This window comes from Crinia signifera, chromosome 6 (genome assembly GCF_055691185.1).
Source record: "Crinia signifera chromosome 6, ASM5569118v1, whole genome shotgun sequence".
Lineage (NCBI taxonomy): Eukaryota > Metazoa > Chordata > Amphibia > Anura > Myobatrachidae > Crinia > Crinia signifera.
The window spans coordinates 151786016-151800736 of record NC_139222.1 but is presented as its reverse complement, the minus strand read 5'-3'; positions in this window follow the sequence as shown (position 1 = coordinate 151800736).

Sequence of the window (14721 nt, the reverse complement as noted above, 5' to 3'; positions counted from 1 at the left end):
GGGTATGTATAGGTCAATATTTACCTCAGCAGAGTCCTGTACATGTGGAGTAACAGAAAGGATTGGCACAGGCTTAAATTATTGTAATGAACTTAAATTTAATCAAATGACTAAATGAACTTAAATTTAATCAAATGACCAACATTATTAGTGCAAATATGTTCACAAGTTTTCAAGTGTGCCCCAAAAAACCTCACGTCTTGCATTCTTCCTCATGACACCCCCCCCCCCCCTTTTTTTGAGTCCTCCTGTACATGCACAGTAAACTGTAGCTTAGAACTGGAGTCTAATAATACCGTCACTCAGTGTATTTGCTGCCAGCTCCCACAAACTAGCCCTAACCCTCCACTGTCGCTGTTCACATGTAGACATTTCACAAACTGACATTGTGAACAGGTCGACATTCTGCACATTCCAACTTGTTCATTGCTGACATTTACAATGATTTGATGTTGACATTATTTATGTTGACATTTTAAATAGCAACATTTTCAGTAAAACCTGTACATTGATTTAGGTACTTGTGTAGAATCACGGCTCCCATGATGGCCATCGCATAGCAAAAAATCACATGCGATCGCATCGCATGCGATTTTTTAACAGAAATGCATCCAAATGCATTGAAATTAGTATCAAACATGTTCAATGGCCCCCAAATGTCATTTTTCAGGCTGTACCACCCCCACTATCAACGCGAACCCGAAGCGTGGCAAGCGCAGTGAGCCCGCGAGGGGCGGCGGTACGCATCCTACGACCTTTTCATACCCCCACTATCCACGACGGCGTGGAGTTGAGAATAGAAAGTGTGGCGAGCGCAGCGAGCCACCGAGCCCGAAGCATGGCGAGTGCAGGTAGTGCGTGGCGAGGTATCCGCGTCCCCTCGCGGGCTTCACAGGTGTTCGCGTGCACTCGCCGACGTGGATAGTGGGGGTATGAAAAGGTTGTTCGCGGTGATAGTGGGGGTGGTACTGCCTTAAAAATGACATTTGGGGGCCATTGAACATGTTTGATACTAATTTCAATGCATTTGGATGCATTTCTGTTAAAAATCGAGCCGTGATACTACACAAGTACCTTGATTTATACTAATCAAACTTATTTATGGTATTCATAGCATGGTTCCCTGTTATAATGTCAACATAGGAGAATCTAGAATTATGGTAATGACTGGTCCTAAATCTAAATTTATAAGTAGGGGGCCATTTGCGCGCAAAGCTACACACCGAAAAGGGGGCGTGGCCTCATGGGAGGGAGGTGTGGCATCACAAAATGGGGCATGGTATTACACTTTAGACCACACACCGTAATGCCCATTACACATTTTAGCCAGCTCCGTAACACCCATTACACATAAATCAACATGCCGTAATGCCAATTACTCATAAGGCCACACACCATAATGCCCATTACATACTATATAAACAAACCGTAATGCCCATTACATATTTGACACATAAGTGCCGCTTACCTACGTGCTCATTGCTAGGGGTTCTTGCTCTATGCCAAGGGGGCTTCATGCTCGATCCCATGGGGGAATACATGCTTGTTGCCAAGAGGGAGTGAAATTCCTCGTTGCCAAGAGGGAGGGAATTGCTTGTTGCCAAGGGGGAAGGGAATTGCTTGTTGCCCAGGTGGGGAGGGAAGTGCTTGCTGCCAAGGTGGGGAGGGTTAGCTCATTGTCAAGGGGGAAGGGTTAGCTTGTTGCCAAGGGGGAGGGAATTGCTAATTGCCAAGGGGGGAGGGAATTGCTCGTTGACAAGGGGGATGTCATACTACTGGATGCACCTAATTTAAAGAAATGACAGCCGGGCAGAGAGAGCTGTGTGCTGCCCGGCTATTTAGTATAAGGAATTGCTTGTTGCCAAGGGGGATGTCTCATGCCGCTGGACTCACTTAATTGAAAGAAATGACAGCCGAGCAGAGAGCGATGTGCGCTGCCCGGCTGTAGTCTCTGCAGGTGCATCAATATTTTCAGTTCCAATACCACCAATGCCGCTCCTGATTGGCTGACGGCGGTCCAAAGGGAAAACACACAGCTCTCTCTGCCCGACTGTAATTTCTTAAAATTTTAAGCGGCTTGCCTATGAATGTCAACTAGTCCAGTGTTGGAATTTCTGGAGAGGCTGGGTTCTCCCAAAAATGGAGGCCCCTTTCCATAAAGCCACCAGAACTGCTCTATACCCCACAGCCCAGGGTGGTGGTGGTTGGGTAAATGATAGTAGATAAATATTGTTATATACAGGAGCATTAATAGTATTAATAGTATCCTGACATCATATAATACAGTTAATCATAAAATGAAGAGTAAAAAAGTAGACTCAGGGTTTTCCCATGGCTGCTGATATATTTAACTATATCGGTGGTGCTGCAGGAGAATGATATATCGTATACACACTGACCGATATCGTTCATGATTTTGTCAGTGATGTCACCTGACTCTCGCTTAACACTGGTAGCGAAAAACATAGTGAGAAAATGTGCATAGTGATGAAGCAGGGTGGCATGCAGTGTGAGGTCCCCCTGCCATAATGTTTTCCCCAGGGAAGTAGGGTCGCCCTCAAAAATGATCTTGGCTGCACAGTGAGTTCAGATGGACAATTAGTTGTATAAACTAAAATTAAAAGTACAGTTAATATGTAACTTGGATTCATCACCACATGCGAAACTGACCACAGGTATGCACACATTGTATTATGACATGATAAATAGCTACCCAATGTCAATCAACTCTATATTATACTCAAATGATAAACCTAGTCATTGATCAAGTCATGCTAGGGACATGTAATGCTTTAAAAATTAAATTATATAGATCCATTAATCCTACCAAGAGTATGTCTGAATAATGAACAATACTGCATATATATATATATATATATATATATATATATATATATATATATATATATATATATATTAGCAGCTAAAATCTATCATTCACTTATTAGCACAGTACTAATAATATACTATACAATATCTAAGCTATTTCAGGATGGATCACATTTTCATCACATACAGTATGTACTGCTCAGAAACTTTGATTAGATAGATGAGTCCAACAAGCCACAACTGCTCTGTATATACTGCATGTATTGGGAGAGAATCTGTGAGTAGTCACCAACTCCCCACTCTCTATCTCTTTCTAGGTTCTACGTTTACATTTTTCCTGTGCATATAGAATCTGCTTTTTATGTGAGCAAAGTACTGGCTTTTGAGAGATGTTTCCATAACAACCCCTGCATCCAATTAGAAGAATGGAGGATCAGCAAATCCGCCTTAAAGGGACACACACCATTATGCGGAAAAAGCAGGAACATCAGACCCAATTATTTTCAGCTTTGTGGACAGATGAATAGTGCTCTCTACATCTGTTTATTTGTTTTCAGCTTAGTATGCGCCAAGAAAACTAACCTGGTGTCTACAGCAATGGCACAGGGAGAATAAATAGACTCTATAGTGCTGTTATTGTAGCTTTGAAACTATTTTATTTTATTTTTTTACTAATTGCCATTACTTTCAGTTAACTCATTGTGAAGGCTCACAGTAACTACAAACTGACGAGGTGGAAACGAATGTTTACTATAATTAATGATACGCTTCTAGGTATACCTCTACTACAGCCTGTCACTGCTAAGGAATACTAATAATAGGAATAATGATAATTTGCACAATAAATGAATGAGTCTAGCAGAGGTAAAACATGTGATGCCCACTTATGGTTAAACATTAGTGCATCTGTAACACTAATTAATTAACTAATGGTTAATTAAAGCATGTGGACACTGTAAAAGGCAGATAAAGCAGGTTAAATATTTCTTATAGCTGTACAATACACAATGCTTAATAGGCAGAGCCAGAATCATTTTGCAAGCGCTCACAGATCTAAGACACCTCTGCGGTACCTTAGATCTGCGGGGGCACATTAGAGGAAGCGGAGGGGCAGCTGACATCCGCTGACGTCAGCTGCTTGCCCCCCACATGTGCATCACAGACGCATCAGCATGGGAACGCCCAGCGTTTTCATGGGAAGACCCATAAAACGCTGGGCATTCCCATGGGCGCAGCCTGTCGCCGCTGCCCCCTCCCCCCTTTGCCTGCACTGCAAGGTGCAAACGGGACAGCAAAGAAGCAGTTCACTGTGCCCGATCACACCAAGCGGCTGCACATGCGCATAAATGTATATGCAAAGTCGCTCACCATTGCATCGTGTATGGGCACCATTTATCTGATTACATAAATCATTAAACATTGCTAACTAAACTAGGTACATGTGTATGCACTACGGACAGCTCAGCATAGATTATGAGACCCGATTCAGACCCGTTCGGAGGGCTGCAAAATCGCAGCCCTTCCGAACATCGATAGGCCGCATATGCGCACGGTACACTGTGTGCATGTGTGGGTTCCCCTTGAATATGGACTGTGCAAAGGTTAGCCTTTGCTGGCTGTATGCCAGGTGACCCCCGGTTTTTCATGGGCGTGTCCACAAATATGGTGGGCGAGTCCATAGAAATGCTGGGCAGACCCCAGCAAATGCTGGTGCACCCCTGCCTGTTTGGGGCGGGAGCATGCCCCATTGCACACCCGGATTCCATTGAAACAAGCAGCCACCAAATGACTCACGGGTCACACAGCAGCTGCAAGTGCAGGGCACAGTATGAGACGTCATGCAATGGTAAGTAACCATCAAATGATTTCTCCTTTGTACAGCCAAATGCAATCGGATGTGTACTCTTGGGGGCATATCATACATTTACACAAATATATGTAACCAATATCTCTAAATTTTATGTAGTGTTCTAGACTGGTTACTAATACCATTCAGTGAGCTGACGGGAACAATGTATTTTTACTTACCCAGTATTACCCCTCTTTTTCATGCACCTGAGTGTTATTACTAAACTAACTGAGCATTTGCTACTATATATATATATACAGGGCCGCCGAGAGGCAGGGGGGGCGGGTACATTTTACCTGGGCCCAGGCCTGTCAGGGGGGCCCGGGCCAGGGGACAGTCACACTTACATTTTTTTTTATGGCAGCGGTGTAGCAGCAGCGTGGGCGGGATAAGGGTTGGTGGCGGCTGGCCGGTGAGAGCGGGTCAGCAGCGGCAGCCTGTGTCACTTTCACTCGTTGAAATTGCTGCGGAGCGTCTGCAGAGAAACTCTGTTTGTCTGTAGACTGCAGCTGCTTTCACAACACTTGATGTGAGACCGAGGGGAAGGTCGAAGGTCAGGTGCACGAAGCGCGGCATGTGACAGGGAGGCTGGAGCCGGAGGAGCTCCTGAATCTACTGTCTGACTCGAGTCCTGCCCTGTAAGTGCATTTTTGTTCTGCCCTGCCTTTCTTAATACTAAATTGTTCTCCATATAAATGTGTATACAGTATGTGCCTTCATCATTGGATCATCAATATATATATATATATATATATATATATATATATATATATCAAATTATATATATCTATAGATATATATATATATCTATAGATATATATCTATATACTGATAATCCAATGAAGAAAGCACACTAGCAATTATGCAGAAATGACTGTATTAGCACCTAGCACTTGCAGGGTCTCCCCCATCCTCAGGGCGATACAGCATAAATACTGTATACACTCAAAAAGACATTCACTTTCCCATATAAATACCCCCACTGTAGTCTCCGCTGGGCACCTGGGTCCATCATACTAAAAGTGCTTGGCACCATACTTCCCGTATCGCGCACAGTAGGAAGTCAGGGCACACTCGCATTTATTCCACTGCTCCCCCTCCGCGTTCCACTGACTGGCAGTACCCAGTTCATGACAGGCGGATCCACGGCACCCAGCTGTAACAGAAGAGGCGATTTTAGACCCCAGTGAATGAGTGCCGTGGATCTTATGGATTTTATGATGTAGCTTGGTACTGCCGGCCTGTGGAACGCGGAGGGGGATCAGTGGAATGCACGTGAGTGTGTCCTTACTATTGAAAGTACGGTGCAAAGCACTTCCGGTAGGTCGGACCCGTGCGCCCGGCGGGGATGGAGAGATGGGACTACAGTGGGGTATTTATAGGGGTAAGTGAATATCTTTTTGTGTGTATATTTATTCTGTATCGCCCTGAGGACAAGAGAGACCCTGAAAGGCGCTAGGCGCTAATACAGTAATTTCTGCATAATTCCTTGTCTGCCTCCTTCATTGGATTACCTGTACAGACTTCTGGAGTACACCAGTTCCACTACCTTGGAAAGGTGGAGTGCCGACATAATAGTGGACTCACTCAGGACAAAATATGCGCTGACACTTGGAGACTACGAGAATACGTCTCCAAGTGTCAGCGCATATTTTGTCCTGAGTGCAAACAGCGTCCTACAGCGTCTGCAAATTGTTTTAGTGAGGGCACCGGAATAGCTGTTAATTTCGTTGGGAGTGCCGGACCACCCACACGCTATAGACCGAGTGCTGCCATCTTTGGAGGATTATATATATATATATATATATATACATATATATATATATACACAGCAAGGTAGTGGTAGCACTCGCTATAAAGAAATTTTCAAACGGACAACGACTCTTGGCAGAATCGTTGTCCGTTTGAAAATTTCTTTATAGCGAGTGCTACCACTACCTTGCTGTGTATACCGGATCCTTGAGGGGATACCATGGCAGGCACCGCACCTGACTCCTACTAAGGTGTGCTGCTCCGACTTGTCGTCTATATATATATATATATATATATACTGTATATATATATATATATATGTGTGTGTGTGTGTGTGTGTTCTCTAAAGCACCTTGATAAAGGAGCCTTGTGGCTTTGAAACTGTTGGGGGACAAAACTGCCTGCTGTGTCTTCATTCTGAGTGCCGCCGCATCCCCTTAAGCCAGTGGTAGCCAACCACGGTCCTCGAGAGCTACCAACAGTGCCCATTTTCCAGACAACCTAGCTGCTGCACAGGTGCACTCATTACTAGCTGAAACATTTTAAAAGATCCACGGGTGGAGCTGATTACTTCACTTGTGATTCTGTGAGGAGACCTGGAAAACATTAACTGTTGGTAGCTCTCGAGGACTGGAGTTGGCTACCCCAGCCTTAAGCTATATATATATATATATATATATATATATATAAATACTTATGACCCAGCTGCTGGGAGGCATGCATGCCATACTTCTGTGAGTGGGTTCTTCTCATGTGCTAAACACGTCCTTAACATGCCGTGGTCGTAAACCCCCCCATGGGGGCCCCTGGAAGTTGATGTACCGGGGCCCAGGATTTCTCTTGGCAGCCCTGTATATATATATATATATATATATATATATATATATATATATATATAAGTCCCTGAGGAGGCACTCCGACAGGCTTGAAGGGTAAGAAAAGGAAAAAACGCTGGTGCCTTCTAGACAGGAGTGGAGTCCCGGTCCTTGCATGTACAGGTTGATGGAGGCGGCGGCACTCAGACAATAATTTACACACGGAAAACCAGCAACTTGTTTGCCAACGTTTCAAAGCCGTGTGAAGAACAAACAATACATGTAGACATACTTACATAAATAGACTCTCCAAGATCCGTTTACGCGTCCCAGCGCGGCCCCAGGCGGTCCAACATCTGATGACGTCATTCCCGTGGGCGTCTGCCGGGGGGCGTGGAGGGAACAATTGCACCTGACCCAAACGGGCCAATCAGCGCTGCATAAGTTGCTATGGAGATATAAACAAGAAAACCCGTGTTAAAAATAGAAAATCAACTGTACAAAAGTGCACAAAGTTACATGCAAGGGCACCATAATACATCCATTGAATACATAAGTAAATGGTTTCTTCACTAAATGACATTATTATGATAAACTGACAGTTGCCACTGTGCAGACCGCTGTCAACACTTGCTGTGTCTGCTGCCAGCAGTTATATGTGGGCGCACAGTCCTCAGTGCGCTGAGCCTCACATGCAATAAATGTCCAATGTATTCCTGAACTGATGGCAGACATGCTATTAATGAAGGAATGATGTTAATAAAACAAATAGCAATATCATAAAAAACATGAAAGACCAAGGCTTTCATTAAGCCCTCTGGGCGCAAGTGTATCCAGCCTATATATCCATCGGCTTTCTGCTTGTAACAACAATTTAGATCTATCCCCGCCTCGCTTCAAGGGGGGGATATGATCAATGATCCTGTAACGTAGTGAGGTGAGTGTATGACGTGCTTCCACGAAGTGTCTGGCCACCGGTTGATCACTGTGGCCAGATTGGATTGCCAATTTTATGGCAGATCTATGTGCCGTGGCTCGAATTTTGAACATACCGTCGGTTTTGCCGACATAATGTCGACCGCACGGACATTCAATTAAATAAACAACTGACTTTGTGGTACAACTCACTCTATGTCGGATTTTAAACCTTTTGCCAGAATAGGGATGATGGAAATTGTCACCCTGGACCATGAAGCTGCAGGTAACACATCCGCAGCAGCGATAGCAGCCCAATTTTGGTGTGCCCAGAAATGTAGGGTTGGGCAATGGATATTTAACATCATTTTTTACTAAATGTTCTTTTAGATTTTTTCCCCGCTTGTAAGCACACATAATGGATTTACGGTGCAGTGACGGTAGAGCAGGATCAGTAGTAATGATGGGCCAGTTTGATTGAGCTAATCGACGGATGTGTCGACTCTTTGAATGGAAGGAGTTAACCCAAATAATTTTCTCCTCTGTTTTAGATTTTTTAATGGAGGTAAGGGTTTGTTCTCTGGGCAAATTACAAACTTTTTGTTTAGTTTTTAGTAACGCAGATCGGGAATACCCCCTAGCTGTAAATTTTTCCACCATCTCATTGAGAGCGCACTCCAAGTTGTTTGCATCACTGGAGATACGCTTGGCCCGCAGCATTTGCGAAAAGGGCAATCCCTTTTTAAGTGGTTCAGGGTGATGACTGGAAGCGAGAAGCATGTTGTTCCTATCAGTGCTTTTTGTAAATAACGATGTGCTAATATTGCCATCAGTGACCTTGATACATACATCGAGGTAATGCACCTCACTGGTATTTATCTCATAAGTAAATTTTTCAGGAGACTGCGTGTTCTTGTGAGTTTCTAAATGATCCACCAAGGTAGTCCTGTCTCCCACCCAGAACAACAGCAGATCGTCTATATATCTCATATAGAAAAAGACAGACGATGTTACTGCTTGGTTCCTGGTGAAAAGACTGCAATAAATGGTGTACATAAACGCGTTGGTGAACGATGGGGCCACAGAGGACCCCATCGCACAGCCCCTCAACTGCAGATAAAATCTGCCATTAAATGTAAAATAATTACGTTTAAGCGTAAGTTGTAACAATTGCATAAACAGTGGTATGGCAGGTCCTGTATATAGTGGATTGTCAGTAATCAAGGTTCGCACTGCTTCCAGACCCATATCGTGTGGGATGCACGTATAGAGACTAGACACGTCTATGGTGCTCAAAAGGCAATGTTCAGGTATATTCGTCAAATCCGCCAGCTTAAGAAGTAGAGAGTTCGTGTCTTTCAGGTGAGTTTCTGTGGCTTGAATGCAGGGCTGTAAGAAGTAGTCGAGATAGATGGAAATGGCTTGATATAAGGAACCCCGGGCAGATATGATGGGTCTGCCCGGGGGGTTGACTAGACTTTTGTCGATTTTGGGAATTATATCTAATAAAGGCAAAATGGGGAAGGGAGTGCTTAAAGCCTCCATGGTGGATTTAGATATTATATTTTCTTGTGTTGCTCTTTGTAATATCTTATCTAATTCGATTTTATAATCCATAGTTGGATCCTTATCCAATAACATATATGTGTCGACATCTTGCAGTTGACGGTCTGCCTCAGCAACATAATCGCTCATGTTGAGGATGACGGTGGCTCCCCCCTTGTCAGCCGGCCTAATAGAAATGGATTGGTCATCACTCAAGGACTTAAGAGCTTTCCATTCTGCTGGGCTAAAATTAGAATGTCCTTCTACTGCTGTAGTGTCGATACAGTTAGTGCCATGTTCCATCATGTTGTTGAAAGTCTTTATTGCCGGATTCAACGATACCGGATCAAACTTCGACTTCTTTTTTAATACACTGGGATATTCACATGATAATTGATCAACCGCATTTTTGTCCTGAAAAAACTCACGTAGCTTGAGTTGGCGATTGAGCTTAAATAATTCAGTTTTTACTTTGAATGGATCCATTTTAGTTACAGGTACAAAGTTCAGTCCCTTAGACAAAACTTGGTGTTCAATTGTTGATAACGGTCGATTTGATAAATTGAAGATTAATTCTTCTGTTTGCATATCGGCTGGAATCTGGACTTCTCGCAGTCATCACCCTGAACCACTTAAAAAGGGATTGCCCTTTTCGCAAATGCTGTGGGCCAAGCGTATCTCCAGTGATGCAAACAACTTGGAGTGCGCTCTCAATGAGATGGTGGAAAAATTTACAGCTAGGGGGTATTCCCGATCTGAGTTACTAAAAACTAAACAAAAAGTTTGTAATTTGCCCAGAGAACAAACCCTTACCTCCATTAAAAAATCTAAAACAGAGGAGAAAATTATTTGGGTTAACTCCTTCCATTCAAAGAGTCGACACATCCGTCGATTAGCTCAATCAAACTGGCCCATCATTACTACTGATCCTGCTCTACCGTCACTGCACCGTAAATCCATTATGTGTGCTTACAAGCGGGAAAAAAATCTAAAAGATCATTTAGTAAAAAATGATGTTAAATATCCATTGCCCAACCCTACATTTCTGGGCACACCAAAATTGGGCTGCTATCGTTGCTGCGGATGTGTTACCTGCAGCTTCATGGTCCAGGGTGACAATTTCCATCATCCCTATTCTGGCAAAAAGTTTAAAATCCGACATAGAGTAAGTTGTACCACTAAGTCAGTTGTTTATTTAATTGAATGTCCGTGCGGTCGACATTATGTCGGCAAAACCGACGGTATGTTCAAAATTCGAGCCACGGCACATAGATCTGCCATAAAATTGGCAATCCAATCTGGCCACAGTGATCAACCGGTGGCCAGACACTTCGTGGAAGCACGTCATACACTCACCTCACTACGTTACAGGATCATTGATCATATCCCCCCCCGTGAAGCGAGGCGGGGATAGATCTAAATTGTTGTTACAAGCAGAAAGCCGATGGATATATAGGCTGGATACACTTGCGCCCAGAGGGCTTAATGAAAGCCTTGGTCTTTCATGTTTTTTATGATATTGCTATTTGTTTTATTAACATCATTCCTTCATTAATAGCATGTCTGCCATCAGTTCAGGAATACATTGGACATTTATTGCATGTAAGGCTCAGCGCACTGAGGACTGTGCGCAGGGCCGGATTTGTGCCTAGGCCAGTGAGGCACCGGCCTCAGGGCGGCACCAATTAAGGGGCGGCAGGCAGGCTGACATTCTGTTAAATAGCAGCATGGCACAGCATGTGGGCAGCGGCGAGTGACGAGCGCCCCAGACATGAATTATCATATGTCGCTGGCAGCGCCGCTCGTCACCCGCCACTGCCCACCCACTCTTCCATGCACATTACATCACCGCTTAGTGGCTGGGTCCCTGCGAGTCCAAAAATGGCTCAGGCTCCCTGCTGCCGGCTCCCGCCCATTGGCTACTCTACACACACACACACAGTCTATTGGCTGCTGTGTATCCAGTAGCTGAGCTGAGCAGCACACAGATCCCCCCTGCGCTCAGTTGTTAGTCACAGTGTGTGAGCCGGAGAGAGACTGACAGAGACACTGTGCTAATCACTGTACTAATAAGTGCATCCCTCCCTCTGGGTCCTCCGTACAGTGAGCAGTCCAGAGTGCTTAAAAAAATATTAAGGTGGGCTACAGTTACATTTTTATGAAATATATAAATAATAATGTATATACATATATGATTACATTAAAATAGGGGGGGACACAAAAATGTTGTGCCTAGGGGCGGCCTGACCCCTAAATTCGCCCCTGACTGTGCGCCCACATATAACTGCTGACAGCAGACACAGTAAGTGTTGACAGCGGTCTGCACAGTGGCAACTGTCAGTTTATCATAATAATGTCATTTAGTGAAGAAACCATTTACTTATGTATTCAATGGATGTATTATGGTGCCCTTGCATGTAACTTTGTGCACATTTGTACAGTTGATTTTCTATTTTTAACACGGGTTTTCTTGTTTATATCTCCATAGCAACTTATGCAGCGCTGATTGGCCCGTTTGGGTCAGGTGCAATTGTTCCCTCCACGCCCCCTGGCAGACGCCGACGGGAATGACGTCATCAGATGTTGGACCGCCTGGGGCCGCGCCAGGACGCGTGAACGGATCTTGGAGAGTCTATTTATGTAAGTATGTCTACATGTATTGTTTGTTCTTCACAGTATGCCTTGATAAAAAAGCCACACGGCTTTGAAACGTTGGCAAACAAGTTGCTGGTTTTCCGTGTGTAAATTATTGTCTGAGTGCCGCCGCCTCCATCAACCTGTATATATATATATAGATATATATATATCTTTATATATATACGTACGGCACCATAGGGAAATCGCATCGCATGGCCCATTATAACGGCAAGCGATGCGATTTTTTCATGTATTTTTTTTTTACACCACAATATCGCATCGCATTGCATCGCATCGCATGTCCCGCAAAATCTCATGCGATTTTATGGGGTGTGCGATGCCATGACATTAGGTATACAATAATATGATTGTATGTCCCAAAATTAGATGTAACGCACGCCCCCCCCCCCCCCCCCCACTATCCACACCACCCCGAAGCGTGGCAAGCCCCGTGAGGGGCGGCGGAACGCGTCCTCCGACTTTTTCATTACCCCACTATCCATGACGGCGTGGAGCTTAGTTATATAGTGTGGCGAGCGCAGTGAGCCACCGAGCCCGTAGCGTGGTGAGCGCAGCAAGCCCCGCAAGGGGACCCGGATTACTTTACATGTATTCCGCGTCCCCTCGTGGGGCTGGCTGCGCTAGCCACGTTTCAGGCTCAGTGGCTCGCTGCGCTCGCCACACTATATAAAAACAACTCCACGGAATATAATGCCCAATTTAGACACGTTCCAAGGGCTGTAAATTTGCAGCCCATACAAACATTGATAGACCATGCATGCGCACGATACACTGTGTGCGTATGCGGGTGGGTGCGCCCATAGAAACACTGGGCACGGTAGGTGCATGATGTCGTCTACCGCGCCGAATTTTACATGTTTAATGTTAATACAGGCAGCCACCAAGTCACTCCTGGATCACGCAGCAGCTGCAAGTGCAGGGAACAGTAGAAGACATCATGTGATGGTAAGTAACCACTTACACATCCGTTTGCATCCCTGCACAGGGATGGCTTTGAAGGGAAGAGGGGGGGCATGCATTTGCCAGGCAGCATTAACCTTCTCACTCACCTGCTCTGCCTAGCGAGCAGGTCTGAATTGGGCCCCTGGTATGATCAGTGTAGACAAGAGGCATAGCTAGATTAGCCATATAAGTACTGGTGCTGTACTTCCAGGCCTTTTCACAAGTCTCTTTTCCTTTTTGGCGAGAAATAAGAGTTATCTTTGCCCAACGAGCTGAAGTGAAACACAGACTGCAATATTTTTAACAAGAGGGCTCCCAGAATAGAATCAGTCATCTTCAGCTCTATAGTTATAACCTGGAACTGCTACCAATACCAAGACATATGCTCATCTACATTTTATCTTATGTTAACAACAGTATATTCTTGTTAACACTAATTGATTAGTGGGAACTTAACCCTTTCATCCCTTCTCTGTGTGACCTCTTGTTGTACATATGATATCTGCCAACAAGACAGCTTTTCACAGTATGATAATACTGTGTTGCTGTCTATCCTACTTGGTTGCAGCTGCAGTAAACTGAGCTGAACTAATTAACTAAGGTCAATAGTATTTATTTAAAATGAACTAATTCTGGTTATTACAATTGGATAAAAGTAGGGAAAGTGTTTTCTCAATATGAAAATGAGCTATACTGACAGAAATTGTTATACTGTAATACCTTTTTCTGAAAAGTATTTAATATATTAAGCCAGACCCAAAAAACATTTGGGTGGAAAAAACTGCAGTATTTCCGCCATTTGCTGTTTTTTTTTATTATTATTTTTTTGTAGAAATATATTTTCCCGCATTGTTTTCGCACATCACAGATTATTATTATTTTTTTTTTTAAAAGCACAGGGCTAATAGGGCTGTTATTGGTGTTTATTTTAGCCTACCGGCAGTCAATGGAAGGAATTGAATAGTCCTATGGGTAATTGAATAACCCCCTAAATCTTTGGTTATTTAAGCTTTACATATTTCAGTGATTATGATAAGTTATTTTTCAGACCATAGACCAGTGGTTCCCAACCCTGGTCCTCAAGTACCCCCAACAGTGCACGTTTTCCAGGTCTCCACACAGAATCACGGGTGACATAATTAGCTCCACCTGTAGATCTTTTAAAATGTGTCTGAATAATGAGTGCACCTGCTGGGTGACCTGGAAAACGTGCACTGTTGGGGGTACTTGATGACCAGGGTTGGGAACCACTGCCATAGACGATTACTGCTTATATCACTAGGATTTTTCTTTTTAAAGTTTTCTCTTTATGTTCATTGCAAATGACCACAATATTATTGGGCTGTATTTGCTGACATGGCAGTCAGCATGGATGGTGTAACTGCTGCACAGCATTAAGGTCTTGGGTTCAGTTAA